Source organism: Panulirus ornatus, chromosome 10, assembly GCF_036320965.1.
Source record: "Panulirus ornatus isolate Po-2019 chromosome 10, ASM3632096v1, whole genome shotgun sequence".
Lineage (NCBI taxonomy): Eukaryota > Metazoa > Arthropoda > Malacostraca > Decapoda > Palinuridae > Panulirus > Panulirus ornatus.
Window position 1 is genome coordinate 32,538,100 of NC_092233.1, and position 19,648 is coordinate 32,557,747.

Genomic DNA, 19,648 nt, shown 5'->3' on the forward strand with positions numbered 1-19,648 from the left:
CATGATAGCTGTCAACATTACCAGGGCATGATAACTCAACATTACTAGGGTATGATCACTGTCAACATTACCAGGGCATGATCACTGTCAACATTACCAGGGTATGATCACTGTCAGCATAACCAGGGTATGATCAGTCAATATTACCAGGGCATGATAATTGTCAACATTACCAGGGTATGATCACTGTCAACATTACCAGGCATGATCACTGTCAACATTACCATGGTATGATCACTCAGCATTACCAGGGTATGATCACTGTCATAATTACCAGGGCACGATAACTGTCCACATTACCAGGGTATGATCACTGTCAAAATTACCAGGACATGATCACTGTCAACACTACCAGGGTATGATCACTCAATATTACCAGGGCATGATAACTGTCAACATTACCAGGGTATGATCACTGTCAATATTACCAGGGCATGATCATTGTCAGCATTACCAGGGCGTGATAACTGTCAACATTACGAGGGCATGATCAGTCAACATTACCACGATATGATCACTGTCAATATTACCAGGGCATGATCATTGTCAACATTATCAGGGTATGATTACTGTCAATATTACCAGGGCATGATCATTGTCAGCATTACCAGGGTATGATAACTGTCAAAATTACCTGGGCATGATCAGTCAACATTACCACGATATGATCACGGTCAATATTACCAGGGCATGATCATTGTCAGCATTAACAGGGCATGATAACTCAAAATTACCAGGGTATGATCACTGTCAACATTACCAGGGTATGATCACTGTCAATATTACCAGGGCATGATCGTTGTCAGCATTACCAGGGCATGATAACTGTCAACATTACCAGGGCATGATCACTGTCAACATTACCAGGGCATGATCACTGTCAACATTGCCAGGGTATGATCTCTGTCAATATTACCAGGGCATGATCACAGTCAACATTACCAAGGCATGATGATTGTCAGCATTACCAGGGCATGATAACTGTCAACATTACCAGGGCATGATCACTGTCAACATTACCAGGGTATGATCACTGTCAATATTACCAGGGCATGATCATTGTCAGCATTACCAGGGCATGATAACTCAACATTACGAGGGGATGATCACTGTCAACATTACCAGGCATGATCACTGTCAACATTACCAGGGCATGATAACTGTCAACATTACCAGGGCATGATAACTGTCAACATTACCAGGCATTATCACTGTCAACATTACCAGGGTATGATCACTGACAACATTACCAGGGCATGATCACTGTCATCATTACCAGGCATTATCACTGTCAACATTACCAGGGCATGATCATTGTCAACATTACCAGGGCATGATAACTCAACATTACCAGGGCATGATAACTGTCAACATTAACAGGGCACGATAATTGTCAACATTACCAGGGTATGGTCACTGACAACATTAAAAGGGCATGATAACTCAACATTACCAGGGCATGATAACTCAGCATTACCCGGGCTTTATCACTGTCAACATTACCAGGGCATGATCACTGTCACTGTCAACATTACCAGGGCATGATCACTGTCAACATTACTAGAGCATGATATCTCAACATTACCAGGGCATGATCACTGTCAACATTACCAGGGTATGATTACTGTCAATATTACCAGGGCATGTTCACTGTCAACATTACCAGGGCATGATAACTGTCAACATTACCAGGGCATGATCACTGTCAGTATTACCAGGGAATGATCACTGTCTATATTACCAGGGCATGATCACTGTCACTCTCAACATTACTAGGCATGATCACTGTTAACATTACCAGGGCATGATCACTGTCATTATTAGCAGGGCATGATCACTGTCAACATTACCAGGGCATCATAACTGTCAACATAACCAGGGCATGATAACAACATTACCAGGGCATGATCACTGTCAACATTACTAGAGCATGATATCTCAACATTACCAGGGCATGATCACTGATAACATTACCAGGGTATGATTACTGTCAATATTACCAGGGCATGTTCACTGTCAACATTACCAGGGCATGATAACTGTCAACATTACCAGGGCATGATCACTGTCAGTATTACCAGGGAATGATCACTGTCTATATTACCAGGGCATGATCACTGTCACTGTCAACATTACTAGGCATGATCACTGTTAACATTACCAGGGCATGATCACTGTCATTATTAGCAGGGCATGATCACTGTCAACATTACCAGGGCATCATAACTGTCAACATAACCAGGGCATGATAACTCAACATTACCAGGGCATGATAACTCAACGTTAGCAGGGCATGATGACTGTCAACATTACCAGGGCATTTTCACTGTCAGCAACATTACCTGGGCATGGTCACTGTCAACATTAACAGGGCATAATAACTCAACATTACCAGGGCATGATCACTGTCAACATTAACAGGGCGTGGTCACTGTCAACATTACCAGGGTGTGATAACTCAACCTTACCAGGGGATGATCACCGTCAACATTACCAGGGTATGATAACTCAACATTACCAGGACATGATAACTGTCACCATTACCAGGGCATGACCACTGTCAACATTACCATGGCATGATCACTGTCAACATTACCAGGGCATGAGAAATCAACATTACTAGGGCATGATAACTCACCATTACCAGGGTATGATAACTCAACATTACCAGGGCATGATAATTGTCAACATTACCAGGGTATGATCAGTCAATATTACCAGGGCATGATAACTCAACATTACCAGGGCATGATCATTCTCAACATTACCATGGCATGATAACTGTCAACATTACCAGGGCATGATCACTGTCAACATTACCAGGGCATGATCACTGTCAACATTACCAGGGCATGATAACTCAACATTACCAGGGCATGATCACTGTCAACATTTCCAGGGCCTGATCATTGTCAACATTACCAGGGCATGATCACTGTCAAAATTACCAGGGAATGATCACTGTCAACATTACCAGACATGATCACTGTCAACATTACCAGGGCATGATCACTGTCAACATTACCAGGGCATGATCACTCACTGTTAACATTACCAGGCATGATCACTGTCAACATTACTAGGGCATGATCACTGTCAACATTACCAGGGCATGATCACTGTCACTGTTAACATTACCAGGCATGATCACTGTCAACATTACCAGGGCTTGATAACTCAACATTACCAGGGCATGACAACTGTCAACATTACCAGGGCATGATCACTTACAACATTATCAGGGCATGATAAATGTCAACATTACCAGGGCATGATAACTGTCAACATCACCAGGGCATGATGACTGGCAACATTACCAGGGCATGATCACTGACAACATTACTAGGGCATGATCACTGACAACATTACTAGGGTATGTTCACTGTCAACATTACCAGGGCATGATCACTGACAACATTACTAGGGCATGATCACTGTCAACATTACCAGGGCATGATCACTGTCAACACTGCCAGGGGATGATCACTGTCAACAGTACCAGGGCATGATAACTGCCAACATTACCATTGCATGATCACTGTCAGTATTACCTGGGCATGATCACTGTCAACATTACTAGGGCATGATAACTGTCAACATTACCAGAGCATGATAGCTCTCAACATTACCATTGCATGATCACTGTCCGTATTACCAGGGCATGATCACTGACAACATTACCAGGGCATGATCACTGTCTACATTACCAGGGCATGATCACTGTCACTGTTAACATTACTAGGCATGATCACTGTCAACATTACCAGGGCATGATCACTGTCAACATTACCAGGGCATGATCACTGTCAGTATTCCCAGGGCATGATAACTCAACATTACCAGAGTATGATCACTGACAACATTACCAGGGCATGATCACTGACAACATTACCAGGGCATGATCACTGTCTACATTACCAGGGCATGATCACTGTCACTGTTAACATTACTAGGCATGATCATTGTCAACATTACCAGGGCATGATAACTGTCAACATTACCAGGGCATGGTAACTGTCAACATTACCAGGGCATGACAACTCAACATTACCAGAGTATGATCACTGACAACATTACCAGGGCATGATAACTGTCAACATTACCAGGGCATGATAACTCAACATTACCAGGGCATGATGACTGACAACATTACCAGGGCATGATCACTGCTCGCAACATTACCAGGGCATGATCACTGACAACATTACCAGGGCATGATCACAGTCAACATTACCAGGGGATCATCACTGTCAACATTACCAAGGCATGATAACTCAACATTACCATTGCATGATCACTGTCAGTATTACCAGGGCATGATCACTGTCAACATTACCAGGCATGATCACTGTCAGTATTACCAGCGCATGATTACTGACAACATTACCAGGGCTTGATCACTGTCAACATTACCAGGCCATGATAACTCTCAACATTATCAGGGCATGATCACTGGCAACATTACCAGGGCATGGTAACTGGCAACATTACCAGGGCATGATAACTCAACATTACCAGGGCATGATCACTGTCAACATTACCAGGGCATGATAACTGTCAACATTACCAGGGCATGATCACTGTCAGTATTACCAGGGCATGATCACTGTCAGCATTACCAGGGCATGATCACTGTCAACATTACCAGGGCATGATCACTGGCAACATTACCAGGGCATGGTAACTGGCAACATTACCAGGGCATGATAACTGTCAACATTACCAGGGCATGATCACTGTCAACATTACCAGGGCATGATAACTGTCAACATTACCAGGGCATGATCACTGTCAGTATTACCAGGGCATGATCACTGTCAGCATTGCCAGGGTATGATAGCTCTCAACATTACCAGGGCATGATTACAGTCAACATTATCAGGGCATGATCACTGTCAACATTACCAGGGCATGGTCACAGTCAACATTACCAGGGCATGATCACTGTCAGTATTCCCAGGGCATGATCACTGTCACCATTACCAGGGCATGATCACTGTCAACATTACCAGGGCATGGTAACTGTCAACATTGCCAGGGCATGATCACTGTCACCATTACCAGGGCATGACCACTGACAACATTACCAGGGGTTGATCACTGTCAGTATTATCAGGGCATGATCACTGTCAACATTACCAGGGCATGATAACTGTCAGTATACCCAGGGCATGATCACTGTCAACATTACCAGGGCATGATAACTCAGTATACCCAGGGCATGATCACTGTCAACATTACCAGGGCATGATAACTGTCAGTATTACCAGAGCATGATCACTGTCAACATTACCAGGGCATGATAACTGTCAGTATACCCAGGGCATGATCACTGTCATCATTACCAGGGCATGATCACTGTCTGTATTACCAGGGCATGATAACTGTCAACATTACCATTGCATGATCACTGTCAACATTACCAGGGCATGATGACTGTCAACATTACCAGGGCATGATCACTGTCAACATTACCAGGGCATGACCACAGTCAACATTACCAGGGGATGATCACTGTCAGTGTTACCAGGGCATGATCACTGTCAACATTACTAGGGCATGGTAACTGTCAACTTTACCAGGGCATGATCACTGTCAGTATTACCAGGGCATGATAACTGTCATCATTACCAGGGCATGATCACTCTCAGTATTACCAGGGCATGTAACTGTCAACATTACCAGGGCATGATCACAGTCAACATTACTAGGGTATGATCACTGTCAACATTACCAGGGCATGATCACAGTCAACATTGCTAGGGTATGATCACTGTCAACATTACCAGGGCATGATCACAGACATCATTACCAGGGCATGTTCACTGTCAACATTACCAGGCATGATCACTGTCAGTATTACCAGAGCATGATAACTTAAACTTACCAGGGCATGATCACTGTTAACATTACCAGGGCATGATCACTGTCAGTGTTACCAAGGCATGATCACTGTCAACATTACCAGGCATGATCAATGTCAGTATTACCAGAGCATGATAACTCAAACTTACCAGGGCATGATCACTGTTAACATTACCAGGGGATGATCACTGCCAGTGTTACCAGGGCATGATCACTGTCAACATTACTATGGCATGATAACTCAACATTACCAGGGCATGATCACTGTCAGTATTACCAGAACATGATCACTGTCAACATTACCAGGGCATGATCACAGTCAACATTACCAGGGCATGATAACTCAACATTACCAGGGCATGATAACTGTCATTACCAGGGCATGATCACTGTCAACATAACCAGGCCATGATCACTGTCAACATTACCAGGGCATGATCACTGTCAACATTACCAGGGCATGATCACTGTCAGTATTACCAGGGCATGATCACTGTCAACATTACCAGGGCATGATCACTCATCGTTACCAGGGCATGAGAACTTTCAACATTACCAGGGCATGATAACTCAACATTACCAGGGCATGATAACTGTCATTACCAGGGCATGATCACTGTCAACATAACCAGGCCATGATCACTGTCAACATTACCAGGGCATGATCACTTTCCAGGGCATGATAACTGTCAATATTACCATGGCATGATCAATGTCAGTATTATCCGGGCACGATCACTGTCAACATTAGCAGGGCATGATCACTGTCAACATTACCAGGGCATGATCACTGACAACTTTACCAGGGCATGATCACAGTCAACATTACCAGGGCATGATAACTCAACATTACCAGGGCATGACAACTGTCAACATTACAAGGGCATGATCACGTCACTGTTAACATTACTAGGCATGATCATTGTCAACATTACCAGGGCATGTTCACTGTCAACATTACCAGGGCATGATCACTCATCGTTACCAGGGCATGATCACTGTCTGTATTACCAATGCCTGATAACTGTCAACATTACCAGGGCATAATCACAGTCAACATTACCAGGGCATTGATCCAATGTCTAACAATTACCAGGGCATGATCATTGTGGTACATTAGCCAGTGGCATGATCACTGTCCAACATTACCAGGGCATTGATCACTGTTCAACATTACCAGGGGGCATGATCACTTGTCAGTATTACCAGGCATGATAAACTGTCAAATTATCAGAGCATGATCACTGTCAAACATTACCAGGGCATGATAACTGGTCAACATTACCTAGTGCATGATAACTAGTCAGTATTACCAGAGGCATGTAACTGTCCAATATTATCAGAGCTTGATCACTGTCAAACATTACCAGGGCATGGTCACTGTCAACATTACCAGGGCATGATAACTGTCAACATTACCAAGTGCATGATCACTGTCCAACATTCCAGGCATGATAACTGTCCAACATACCAGTGCATATGATCACTGTCCAACATTACCAGGGCAGATCACTGTCAACATTACCAGGGCATGATCACAGGTCAACATTACCAGGGCTATGATCACTGACAACATTACCAGGGCATGATAAACTGGTCAACATACCAGGGCATGATCACTGTCAACATTACCAGGGCATGATCACTGTCAACATTATCAGTGAACATTACCAGGGCATGATCACAGTCAACATTACCAGGGCATGATCACTGACAACATTACCAGGGCATGATCATTGTGAACATTACCAGGGCATGATCACTGTCAACATTACCAGGGCATGATCACTGTCAACATTACCAGGGCATGATCACTCTCAGCATTACCAGGGCATGATCGCTGACAACATTACCAGGGCATGATCACATTCAACATTACCAGGGCATGATCACTCATCATTACCAGGGCATGATCACTGTGAACATTACCAGGGCATGATCACTGTCAACATTACCAGGGCATGGTCACTGTCAACATTACCAGGGCATGATCACTCATCATTACCAGGGCATGATCACTGTCAACATTACCAGGGCATGATTACCAGGAAATGATCTGTAGTCAGCATTACCTTGACATAATGACGGTCAAGATGAGTAGGACATGACAAGCGTCAGCATGACTGGGGCATGATGATCAGGTGAGACGTACATCTTGTGGTTGAGCAGCTGTTACCGACCTGTAGCTAGGCTTGGGATACCAAGGTTTGTATACACGCCCTACCGTGACTGACGGAAGGTGACTTAGGTGAGCGAAATTCATGGCTTTTTATCTAATTAACCATGGGAACACTGAAGTTCTAATGCCACACGTCCTAGAAGCGACGAATATCCTCTTTCTCTTGGTGCTGGTACCAAAATGGTCTGTTTCCTGTGTTTCTGATATTTGATAACTGTATGATGTGCGAGTGTTATATTGGTGTAAATGAATCATGGATTATGTGCTCCTGGCGTTACATTATGACGGATCATGTAGTGCAGTTGTTACATTGGTATAAACGTGTCCTGGATTAAGTGCTCCAAGCGTTACATTATAACTGTATGATGGGTCAAGTGCTCCTGGCGTTACATTATAACTGTATGATGGGTCAAGTGCTCCAAGAGTTACACTATAACTGTATGATGGGTCAAGTGCTCCTGGCGTTTCATTATAACTGTATGATGGGTCAAGTGCTCCAAGCGTTACATTATAACTGTATGATGGGTCAAGTGCTCCTGGCGTTACATTATAACTGTATGATGGGTCAAGTGCTCCTGGCGTTACAGTATAACTGTATGATGGGTCAAGTGCTCCTGGCGTTACTTTATAACTGTATGATGGGTCAACTGCTCCTGACGTTACATTATAACTGTATAATGGTGTCAGGTGCTCTTGGCATTACATTATAACTGTATGATGGGTCAAGTGCTCCTGGCGTTACATTATAACTGTATGATGGGTCAAGTGCACCAGGCGTTACATTATAACTGTATGATGGTGTCAGGTTACATTATAACTGTATGATGGGTCATGTACCTGTGGCGTTACATCAACTCCCATATCCTTAAACACCTCGAAAATAACGGTCTCCTCTCTGATCACCAGAATGGCTTCCGTAAGGCGATATCCACTGGTGATATTCTTTCCTATGCTACTAATGTCTGGTTACCGTCCATGAAAGATTTTGGAGAGTCGTGTGTAGTTGCCCTTGACATATCTAAGGTTGTTGTCAGGGTGTGGCATCGGGGTCTTGTCTCTAAGCTCCTCTCTTTTGGCTTCCCTCCCTCACTTTGCTCCTTCATATCTAGCTTCCTCTCTGGCCGATCTATCTCTGTGGATGTTGATGGATCAACCTCCCCCTTTTCTCCGTCAACAGCGGTGTCCCTCAAGGTTCTGTCCTGTCTCCTGCACTTTTACTCCTTTTTTTTTAACGATTTCCTCTCCACAAATAATCCAATGCCCTCACAAGCAGACGACTCACCACCGCATTCATCCACATTCTGGTTCAATTCTGCTCCCCTCTTCTCTCACTCGACCTGCATCTCGTCTTGACATAGCTTCCTCAGTAAACTCAGACTTGGACAGGATATCTCATTGGGGTTCACAAAATCTTGTTAAGTTTAATGCCTCCAAGACGCAATTTCCACCCATCTTTTTATCGAAAACTCCTCAACTCTCGTCTTTCCTTTGACGGTTGTGTAATTCCAACTCTTGACTCAGTTAACATACTTGTATTACTGTAACATTCACTCTTTCTTGGAAACCCCACATTACAGGAATAGCTAAGTCTGCCTCGAGGCAACTGGGTGCCCTGTTTAGATGTCGAGACTTCCTCTCCTCTGAACAGTTTGCTCTGTTTATATAAGGGATTGATTCGTCCTTGTATGGAGTACTGCTCTCACATCTGGGGTGGTTGTAGCTCTGCTTCCTTACTTGACATAGTTGAGTCGAAAGCGGTCTGCTTTATAAACTGTCCCAGGTTAACTTCCAAACTTGGCCCCCTTGCCTTTCCCTTTTCTATAGGTATTACTTTGGTTTTTGCTCCCAAGAGCTGGCTGCTTGTGTGCCCACACCACTAGCTACACCACGCAATAACCGGCAAGCAGCTGCGTCACATGATTATCGTGTGGCCATCAGCAACTCAAGAGTGGGCCCTTTAGACAGCTGTTTCTTTCCCTACACGTCGAAGCTTTAGAACTCTCTAGCTTCAAATGTCTTTCCCAATAACTATGACCTGGCACATTTCAAGACAGGTTTTTGACTTTCAAAAATTCGTAAATGCTCTCTCTTGTCTTTCCTTTTTCCGCTTAATAATTCTCTATTTCAATTTAGGTCCGGCCTTGATGTGGACTTTTGTCCGTGACTGGAACCTTCAAACGAAACAACAAAAAACCTTGCATGATTGGTCATGCATGTAATAGAGGCGTTCCATTACTGTTATGTTGTGAAAGTTTAATGAGTCATATACTCGTGGTGGTACATCCACATTATAACTGTATGATGAGTCATGTACTCGTGGTGGTACATCCACATTATAACTGTATGATGGGTCATGTGAACCTCCAGGTCCACTGTCAGTATCTTGTTAATAAGCTCATGTCATGATGTACAATATACAGAATGAACAGTATAATATATCATCACCTGTCACAAGGTCATCCTAAAACAAGATGTGTTATGCTCCTGTTTTCAAAGGCAAACCTGATTTATTTTCTGTTAGTTCAGTTTCACATTCGCGTCAGATTGGTAAAGGAAATAGACATTAGTAATTTGATTTTATTGTGTTCACATGATATACTTTATAAAGTTACATATAAAAATACATAGCTTTCCAGATGTATGGAATTAATGATAAGTCAGTATTGACTTATGGATGACTCAAAAAGTAACCAACTCCCAAAATGATTAAGTTAATGATTGATATATATCTATATGTATATATATTCCCGGTAAAAATAATTACTGAATTACAATATAAAATTACTTTTCTGATTTTACTGAACCTTATAAATCAAAATTTCGTGAACCATCAGTGGCAGATGATCTAATGGAGGTGCATGTCAATGAAGTGTTGTTTGTTGCGGAACACAGGGCCCCACACGTCCTTCTGGTCCGTGCCCTTCTTGTTCTTGTTTACGCTCACGCCCGCGCCCTTCCCGGCGCTGCTGTGGGCGTAGCCGCCCATCTGCATGGCCCTGTGAGTGGCCTTCCTGTGGGGCAGAGAGCATAAAGCCTTTATTTTTCTCCTAATTGACTGCAGTAACATCACTTACTCTGTAATGTATAGTCCTGTAGCATCTTTACCTGGCGTGACCATGTGACATGCAGCTGGCTTATAGTACAGTGTGTTTACAAACATTTACTCTACAGTATCAGGACCATTTGATTATCCTCGCCATCTTGAGACACGCCACCAACGCTGGAGATGGTGTTCTCAACATGATTATCAGTGACGAGATCGGACCAAAACAGTGAAGGGTAGTTGAAGTTGACTCACCTGGCGTGGGGATCAGCCACGAAGCTGTTGGAGGTGTATGCTTGCTCTTGAACCATCTTCCTGGTGGTCGAGTGCTGGGACGAGATGATAGGGGCACAAGTGGCAGTGTGTATCCTAGACGCTGGTTGCCGCTGAAGTTGCCAATATATGTATGGGATTTCACTCCGTAATAATCTGCTTAGCGGGAACAGCACGAGTACCCAGATATCAAAGTTTGTGAGCCAGCTGATAGAGATGCCTCAGATCTGTGGATGCCAAACATTCCTGTTATAGTTTAGCAAACTACTGACTGTGTTCCCCACATACCTGGGTAAGAGGTTACTGTTTACAGTGCTCTGTGCTTTAGCAGTAAAGACATGGATTACCGAACCCTTTAGCACGACAGCACAACCTTTGAGTACGACGGCAATACCCTCCAGAGAGGCCTAGCCTTGCACCTGACCTCTGATGGACCCGGTCAGACGTAGGCCCACCAAACCCAGAGGGTCATACCGCCGTGGTAGTACCGTCGTGTTCAGGAGTGTAGTTTAATCGTACAACGTTATGATCAACCCAGACTTTAGCATGCCGAAAATGAACGTGTTATCATGGCGGACCAGTAAGAGCCGGCGCAGGTACTCACCTCAGGGGACCTTGTGACGAAGGGAAAGGACGCTCAACTCGAGTTTATTTCCGCAATTGGCGAGTCGACTGCCTCTGGCGCTAGCCAAGCTGGAGTCAGGTCTGTGGAGGGAGGAATAGACAGCATTACAACAAATGATACACCACAAATAGAACATACATTATCCTCACTAACGAATTTAATGAAGATATTGAGATTTTGGAAGATAGAGACCAGTTGCCAGCTACGGCATCTCTACTCTTAATAATGGCCTGCCAATCGTATCATCACATATGGCTATCTATCTATCTATCTATCTATCTATATATATATATATATATATATATATATATATATATATATATATATATATATATATATATATATATATATATATATATATATATATATTTCTTTTTCTTTTCTTTCAAACTATTCGCCATTTCCCGCGTTAGCAAGGTAGCGTTAAGAACAGAGGACTGGGCCTCTGAGGGAATATCCTCACCTGGCCCCCTTCTCTGTTCCTTCTTTTGGAAAATTAAAAAAAAAAAAACAAGAGGGGAGGATTTCCAGCCCCCCGCTCCCTCCCCTTTTAGTCGCCTTCTACGACACGCAGGGAATACGTGGGAAGTATTCTTTCTCCCCTATCCCCAGGGATAATATATATATATATATATATATATATATATATATATATATATATATATATATATATATATAATCAAACCTTGTCCTATCATTAATTTAGCTAAATTGTCAATGCGGAGGATCATGAAATATATAAGATTACGGAGAGATGGCAGGACGGATATTAGTCATTTGAAAAATCTTGTAAATGAGGTTATGTGTGAGCCATGAACACATGAACGAATTGTTTGGATATGTGAGAGAAGGAAGCGGGAGCAGACACACTGTAGGCTCTGTACAACGAAAGTAATGCCTTAGGAAACGAGAATACAGAGGTGGACCCCCTTACCTGCCAGACCTTTGACCTGACCATTATGGATAATGTCATTACATATATATATATATATATATATGCAGAACTTTCACATGACCATGAAGAGGTATATGCATAAACACCACTGGAGAGATAAAATAAAAACTTTTCTTTTTCCATTGATGATAGTGCATATTATGTATTACTGAATTTACTATAAATGACTATTGATAGAGTATTCTTGACTCATTGAACATACTAGGTATTACTGCAACATCCATTCTTTCTTGGAAGCCCCACATTACAGGAATAGTTAAGTCTACCTCTGAGAAACGGTGTCCTGTGTACATGTCGAAATTTCTTTTCCCAACAGTTGCTCCGTTTGTACGAAGGATTGATCCGTCCTGGTATGGAGTACTGCTCTCACATCTGGGGTGGTTGTAGCTCTGCATCCTTGCTAAGCGGAGTGATTCGAAAGCGGTCCGACTTTTACACTGTCGTACGGCAACTCTCAGATTAACCCGCTTGCCCAACGCCATGATGTTGGTTCACTTTCCCGCTTCGACAGGTATTCCTTTGGATTTTGCCCCCGAGAGGTGGCTGCCTTGTGTGCCCCCACCACTAGCTAGACCACGTAATATTCGGCAAGCTGCAGGGCAACATGATTAATGTATGGCCGGTGATTTCGGTGCATTAAACATGACAGTTAGAGAATGGATGTGAGCGAATTCGGCCTCCCTTCATCTGTTCCACGCGCTGCCTGAGTAATATGGGAAACGGCGGACAAGTGTATATATATATATATATATATATATATATATAGAAAGGTTGAGAAGATGATAAGATTGGGATTGGCTGAGATGATAATAATGTTGGGAGAAATAATAAGTTTTGGCCGAGATGATAGCATGGAGAGGACCAGATGATAACAGAGGGTAGGTGGGGATAATAACATTAGGTTGGCAGGGATGATACATGTTGGCAGAGGGACGTTTGCATACGTCAAGTGTTGTGTGGGGAGGAGGCGTGCGGGTGGCAGCACTACCGTAGCCGGTAGAGCCAGGCAAGCTGTCTCCTCGTGACATCATCATCATCATGTTTTCTTCCATCATCATCATGGATGATACGCAAGTCCTTGACCACGTTTGAATGTTGCCGATATTAATAGTTCGTCATGGCCAGAGCGTTCACTTAATACATTATATTGGCGACTCCATCATGTCTGTAGTCGGCGGCCGTCTTCTTAGAGAATGGAAAACGTTGTATGGACAGGAAATGATTCCGGTTTGGTGGTGATGACATCTGGTGGTGGGTGGGGGAAGTACTGTCGTCACCAGTCCTGGACAGACGCCATCATTTCCCCGACCTGACTCGTCTGTGTTGCTTGATCTCTCTCCTCAGGCTTCAGGCTAGGCTCTCTCATACCCAGTGTTGTGCCCAGGTGCTCAACGTGTCAAACATCACGTCGTGCATCTAGGGTGACCCAGAGAGAGGGAGGAGTCTGACCACGTCTGGTGGACCAGGGAAAAACATGGCTGAGTTTGGCCGCCTTTCACCACCACCACCACCACCACCAGTGGCTGAGTGTTCCTAGACCTTCTCTAACCCTTCCCCTGGTGTCGCAGCTCTCTTACCCCAAGTGCTGGGTCTGGGACCTTACCTTACCTTCCCATGGTCTGGGACCTTACCTAACCTTCCCATGGTCTGGGACCTTACCTAACCTTCCCATGGTCTGGGACCTTACCTAACCTTCCCATGGTCTGGGACCTTACCTAACCTTCCCATGGTCTGGGACCTTACCTAACCTTCCCATGGTCTGGGACCTTACCTAACCTTCCCATGGTCTGGGACCTTACCTAACCTTCCCATGGTCTGGGACCTTACCTAACCTTCCCATGGTCTGGGACCTTACCTTACCTTCCCATGGTCTGGGACCTTACCTAACCTTCCCATGGTCTGGGACCTTACCTAACCTTCCCATGGTCTGGGACCTTACCTAACCTTCCCATGGTCTGGGACCTTACCTAACCTTCCCATGGTCTGGGACCTTACCTTACCTTCCCATGGTCTGGGACCTTACCTAACCTTCCCATGGTCTGGGACCTTACCTTACCTTCCCATGGTCTGGGACCTTACCTAACCTTCCCATGGTCTGGGACCTTACCTTACCTTCCCATGGTCTGGGACCTTACCTAACCTTCCCATGGTCTGGGACCTTACCTTACCTTCCCATGGTCTGGGACCTTACCTAACCTTCCCATGGTCTGGGACCTTACCTAACCTTCCCATGGTCTGGGACCTTACCTAACCTTCCCATGGTCTGGGACCTTACCTAACCTTCCCATGGTCTGGGACCTTACCTAACCTTCCCATGGTCTGGGACCTTACCTAACCTTCCCATGGTCTGGGACCTTACCTAACCTTCCCATGGTCTGGGACCTTACCTAACCTTCCCATGGTCTGGGACCTTACCTAACCTTCCCATGGTCTGGGACCTTACCTAACCTTCCCATGGTCTGGGACCTTACCTTACCTTCCCATGGTCTGGGACCTTACCTAACCTTCCCATGGTCTGGGACCTTACCTAACCTTCCCATGGTCTGGGACCTTACCTTACCTTCCCATGGTCTGGGACCTTACCTAACCTTCCCATGGTCTGGGACCTTACCTAACCTTCCCATGGTCTGGGACCTTACCTAACCTTCCCATGGTCTGGGACCTTACCTTACCTTCCCATGGTCTGGGACCTTACCTAACCTTCCCATGGTTTGGGACCTTACCTTCCCATGGTCTGGGACCTTACCTAACTTTCCCATGGTCTGGTACCTTACCTAACCTTCCCATGGTCTGGGACCTTACCTAACCTTCCCATGGTCTGGGACCTTACCTAACCTTCCCATGGTCTGGGACCTTACCTTACCTTCCCATGGTCTGGGACCTTACCTAACTTTCCCATGGTTTGGGACCTTACCTTGCCTTCCCATGGTCTGGGACCTTACCTAACTTTCCCATGGTCTGGTACCTTACCTAACCTTCCCATGGTCTGGGACCTTACCTAACCTTCCCATGGTCTGGGACCTTACCTAACCTTCCCATGGTCTGGGACCTTACCTAACCTTCCCATGGTTTGGGACCTTACCTTCCCATGGTCTGGGACCTTACCTAACTTTCCCATGGTCTGGTACCTTACCTAACCTTCCCATGGTCTGGGACCTTACCTAACCTTCCCATGGTCTGGGACCTTACCTAACCTTCCCATGGTTTGGGACCTTACCTTACCTTCCCATGGTCTGGGACCTTACCTAACCTTCCCATGGTCTGGTACCTTACCTAACCTTCCCATGGTCTGGGACCTTACCTAACCTTCCCATGGTCTGGGACCTTACCTAACCTTCCCATGGTCTGGGACCTTACCTAACCTTCCCATGGTCTGGGACCTTACCTTACCTTCCCATGGTCTGGGACCTTACCTAACTTTCCCATGGTTTGGGACCTTACCTTGCCTTCCCATGGTCTGGGACCTTACCTAACTTTCCCATGGTCTGGTACCTTACCTAACCTTCCCATGGTCTGGGACCTTACCTAACCTTCCCATGGTTTGGGACCTTACCTAACCTTCCCATGGTCTGGGACCTTACCTTACCTTCCCATGGTCTGGGACCTTACCTAACCTTCCCATGGTCTGGGACCTTACCTAACCTTCCCATGGTCTGGGACCTTACCTAACCTTCCCATGGTCTGGGACCTTACCTTACCTTCCCATGGTCTGGGACCTTACCTAACCTTCCCATGGTTTGGGACCTTACCTTACCTTCCCATGGTCTGGGACCTTACCTAACCTTCCCATGGTCTGGGACCTTACCTAACCTTCCCATGGTCTGGGACCTTACCTAACCTTCCCATGGTCTGGGACCTTACCTAACCTTCCCATGGTCTGGGACCTTACCTAACATTCCCATGGTCTCGGGCTGTTCTGTCCCTCAGGTTCGGTGTGGGACCCTTAGCTTCGTTTTGTTCCCCTGTTGTCAGTATTGCCCAGCACGAGAATTAGTGTTGGCATTAAAACTGGAGTTTATACAGTGTATGTGAGAGACTGGCAAAGCTGTGTATATATTATAGTGTGCAGCTGTTGTGCACAGTGAGTGTTGAACACATCGTACGTCTGAGCCTGACGTTGGGGGAACTACGGCCCTTCTCCCAGGTGATGGCGACACCTGGAGACAGCATTTGTGTCGTCCGACAGTGTAGCCTGCTGGAGACTGTCCACCCGCGGAACAGGTTTACACAGCAGGAAATGAGATGCATGTTAACTGATGGCTGGAGAGCAGACGGTCGCTCGGTGGGACAAAGGCTCCTGCTGTACCAAGACGAAAAACACCTGATCTTTTGATGAAATTTTGGATAAACAACGAGAAGTGTGTTTGAAGAAGTTTATCATTAACATATGTAGCGATGTTGCGCCATCTGGCAACGTGTTGAGACAGTTGCTGAGGGGGAGGGAGGACCCTCCCAGTATGGCAATAAACACCACAGTAACACGTCAGTCATCATGTATAAAGATAATATCAAACTGGACAATAAATTTCATGTTGCAGTAGATTTTGTTCATGACAGATCGGCCGACGAGTGTTGTGTGCTGCTTTCTTCATGTTTGCTGCACCTGCGGTTAATTTATTGTACGGAAAAAGAAGATAAAGAAATCATGGATGAGAAGTGAGGGTAGTTGAGTGGTCAGGAGGAGCGGGAGTGAGGCCTAGTGGGACGCGGGGGGACTGGTCGTAGGTGGGTGATGGTGGTGGCTGGGGGCAGAGGGGGCGGGGGGGGGGAGGGTTGAACCTGGTAGTGTGCACGTGATGCCTCCGTGATGGAGGCCGCCTGCGACGTGAACCTGCCCCGCCGGAGGGGGGTTTGGTGAGGAGCGGGAAAAGTAGTGATGGTCAGGGTTGTGAGAATGGTGTGGTTAGGTCTGGAAATGTACGTATACCAAAATAATGTTAGTGTGAGGGACGTTCACACATAACTGTAATGGTCTCTAGTTTAATAATAGCACAGTGGTCATCCTGGGTCGCGACTTTCCCAGTGGTCATCCTGGGTCACGACTTTCCCTGTGAAACATTGGTAGATCCAGACATGTTAACTCTGATGGTTTCAAATCCTTACTCAACCTTAAGTTGCAAATCCTTATTCAACCTTCAGTTCATCAAAGACATCCACAACGGGGTGCTGCAGTCAACATATTGCATGCCATGTCTCCAGGACGGTAACATTAAATAAAGGGAGCGAGCGAGTTACTGAACCAAATATAGATATAGACAGGGAAGTAGAGATATGTATTGATGTAGACAGGGAAGCAAAGATATATAAAGATGTAGATGGTGAAATAGAACTTATGACAGTATAAGACGAGAGTATGGTGAGGTAATCACTGTGGTTCTCAGATACAATACAACGAAATTCCAAGAGAAGCAGACCATGGGCTCCTCACCGAGACTTTAAGATAGTGGAAGACAACACAAACTCATGGATGAGCGTGTCAGTAGTAGAAAGACCGACAGGTGTTTTCAAAGATTTATCAGAACCAAGAATAGTGGCAGGTCATACGTCAGAGAGCACCAGTGTCGGACCTTACCTGGCTACACCTCCACCTGACTACTGAAATGTTATCGTTGTACACAGGACTGAAGGATTTACCAAGAGCGTAGGTTGAATTCATTGTGAAAGGCGAGTTTCGGACAGCCATTGGCGAGTTAAACAAAAAGAAAAAAAAAACTTTGGAAGAGCAGGGTGACGAACAAAGCCAAGTTTGAGAAGGAATTCAATTTTGATTTTTTACATTAAAAGATCGATTTCTCGGTCATTCATACCTGTCGTGTGGGCACCGTCGTGGCAAGTGGAGGGGTGGAGGAACCGGGTCACAGGGACATGTAACAAGTGAACCATGATGATATGTAAACCAGTTTAAAGTGAGCAAAGTTAAGAAATGTTCAGGTGTGAGGGGCCACATCTTCCTAATGGTTCTACTTCACCTGGTAATGTGTGGTACGGGTCGCAACTCATGTACGCAATATAGTACTAAGGATATGCGAGGTTAGCGAGGGAGGAAGGCGCGACACTTGTACCAGGGAAACATGGCTGTCATCAGTAAACTTACATACGCACACCAGATAACCTATCAAGCAAATCTTTTCCACAGTTGTTGACGCATATCATAGTGGCACACCCTGGGAGAACAAAGGCGGAGGGAGTGGGTTGAGTGTAAATGCGAAACATCCACGGTAACGATATACAATATTTCCATAGCGCAGAGGACAGCAAACCATTGACCAAATGAAGTAAACATACAGTTCCAGCTGTGGACGAATGTCCGTCTCTTACCTCAGATGGTACGCTGGACCAGAGAATCTCTCTCTCTTCATCTATGTTGCTGGTGACGCCGTTGTTATGATGTGTTTACAGCTGTGGTGGCTGGCAGAATGTCGCGCCTCTCCAGGGGTGGGGTATATATACCATCTGTTGCTGCGTCCGGAGACGTTCACAGGTTCCACTTTACATATTAATACCTCCTCGCAGCTGTTTATTTGTCGGCTTGAAAGTTCTCGTTGAAAATTACACAACGAAAGACATATATTTTGACTAAGGAATCAAGTTATGTCTAGAATGAAAGAAAGAATGTTCATTTTTGATATATTGTTTTGCTTTTTCGACTTCGGACGCAGCCCCTGCCGCCATTTTAACCTCTTTAGCTCCAGCGTCAGTAAGGCCACT

General features: G+C 45.1%; 1 long non-coding RNA gene across 1 annotated transcript; it reads right to left on the reverse strand.

Annotated features, from left to right (window-relative positions):
* Positions 1 to 10,607: 10,607 nt before the first annotated feature.
* LOC139750886 (uncharacterized) lies at positions 10,608 to 19,394 on the reverse strand. The gene is made up of 4 exons (XR_011713243.1): positions 19,259 to 19,394; positions 11,965 to 12,065; positions 11,343 to 11,587; positions 10,608 to 11,055 (listed from the first exon to the last, which is right to left on the reverse strand). It is a non-coding gene; the product is annotated as an uncharacterized lncRNA (long non-coding RNA).
* Between the last annotated feature and the right edge of the window lie 254 nt (positions 19,395 to 19,648).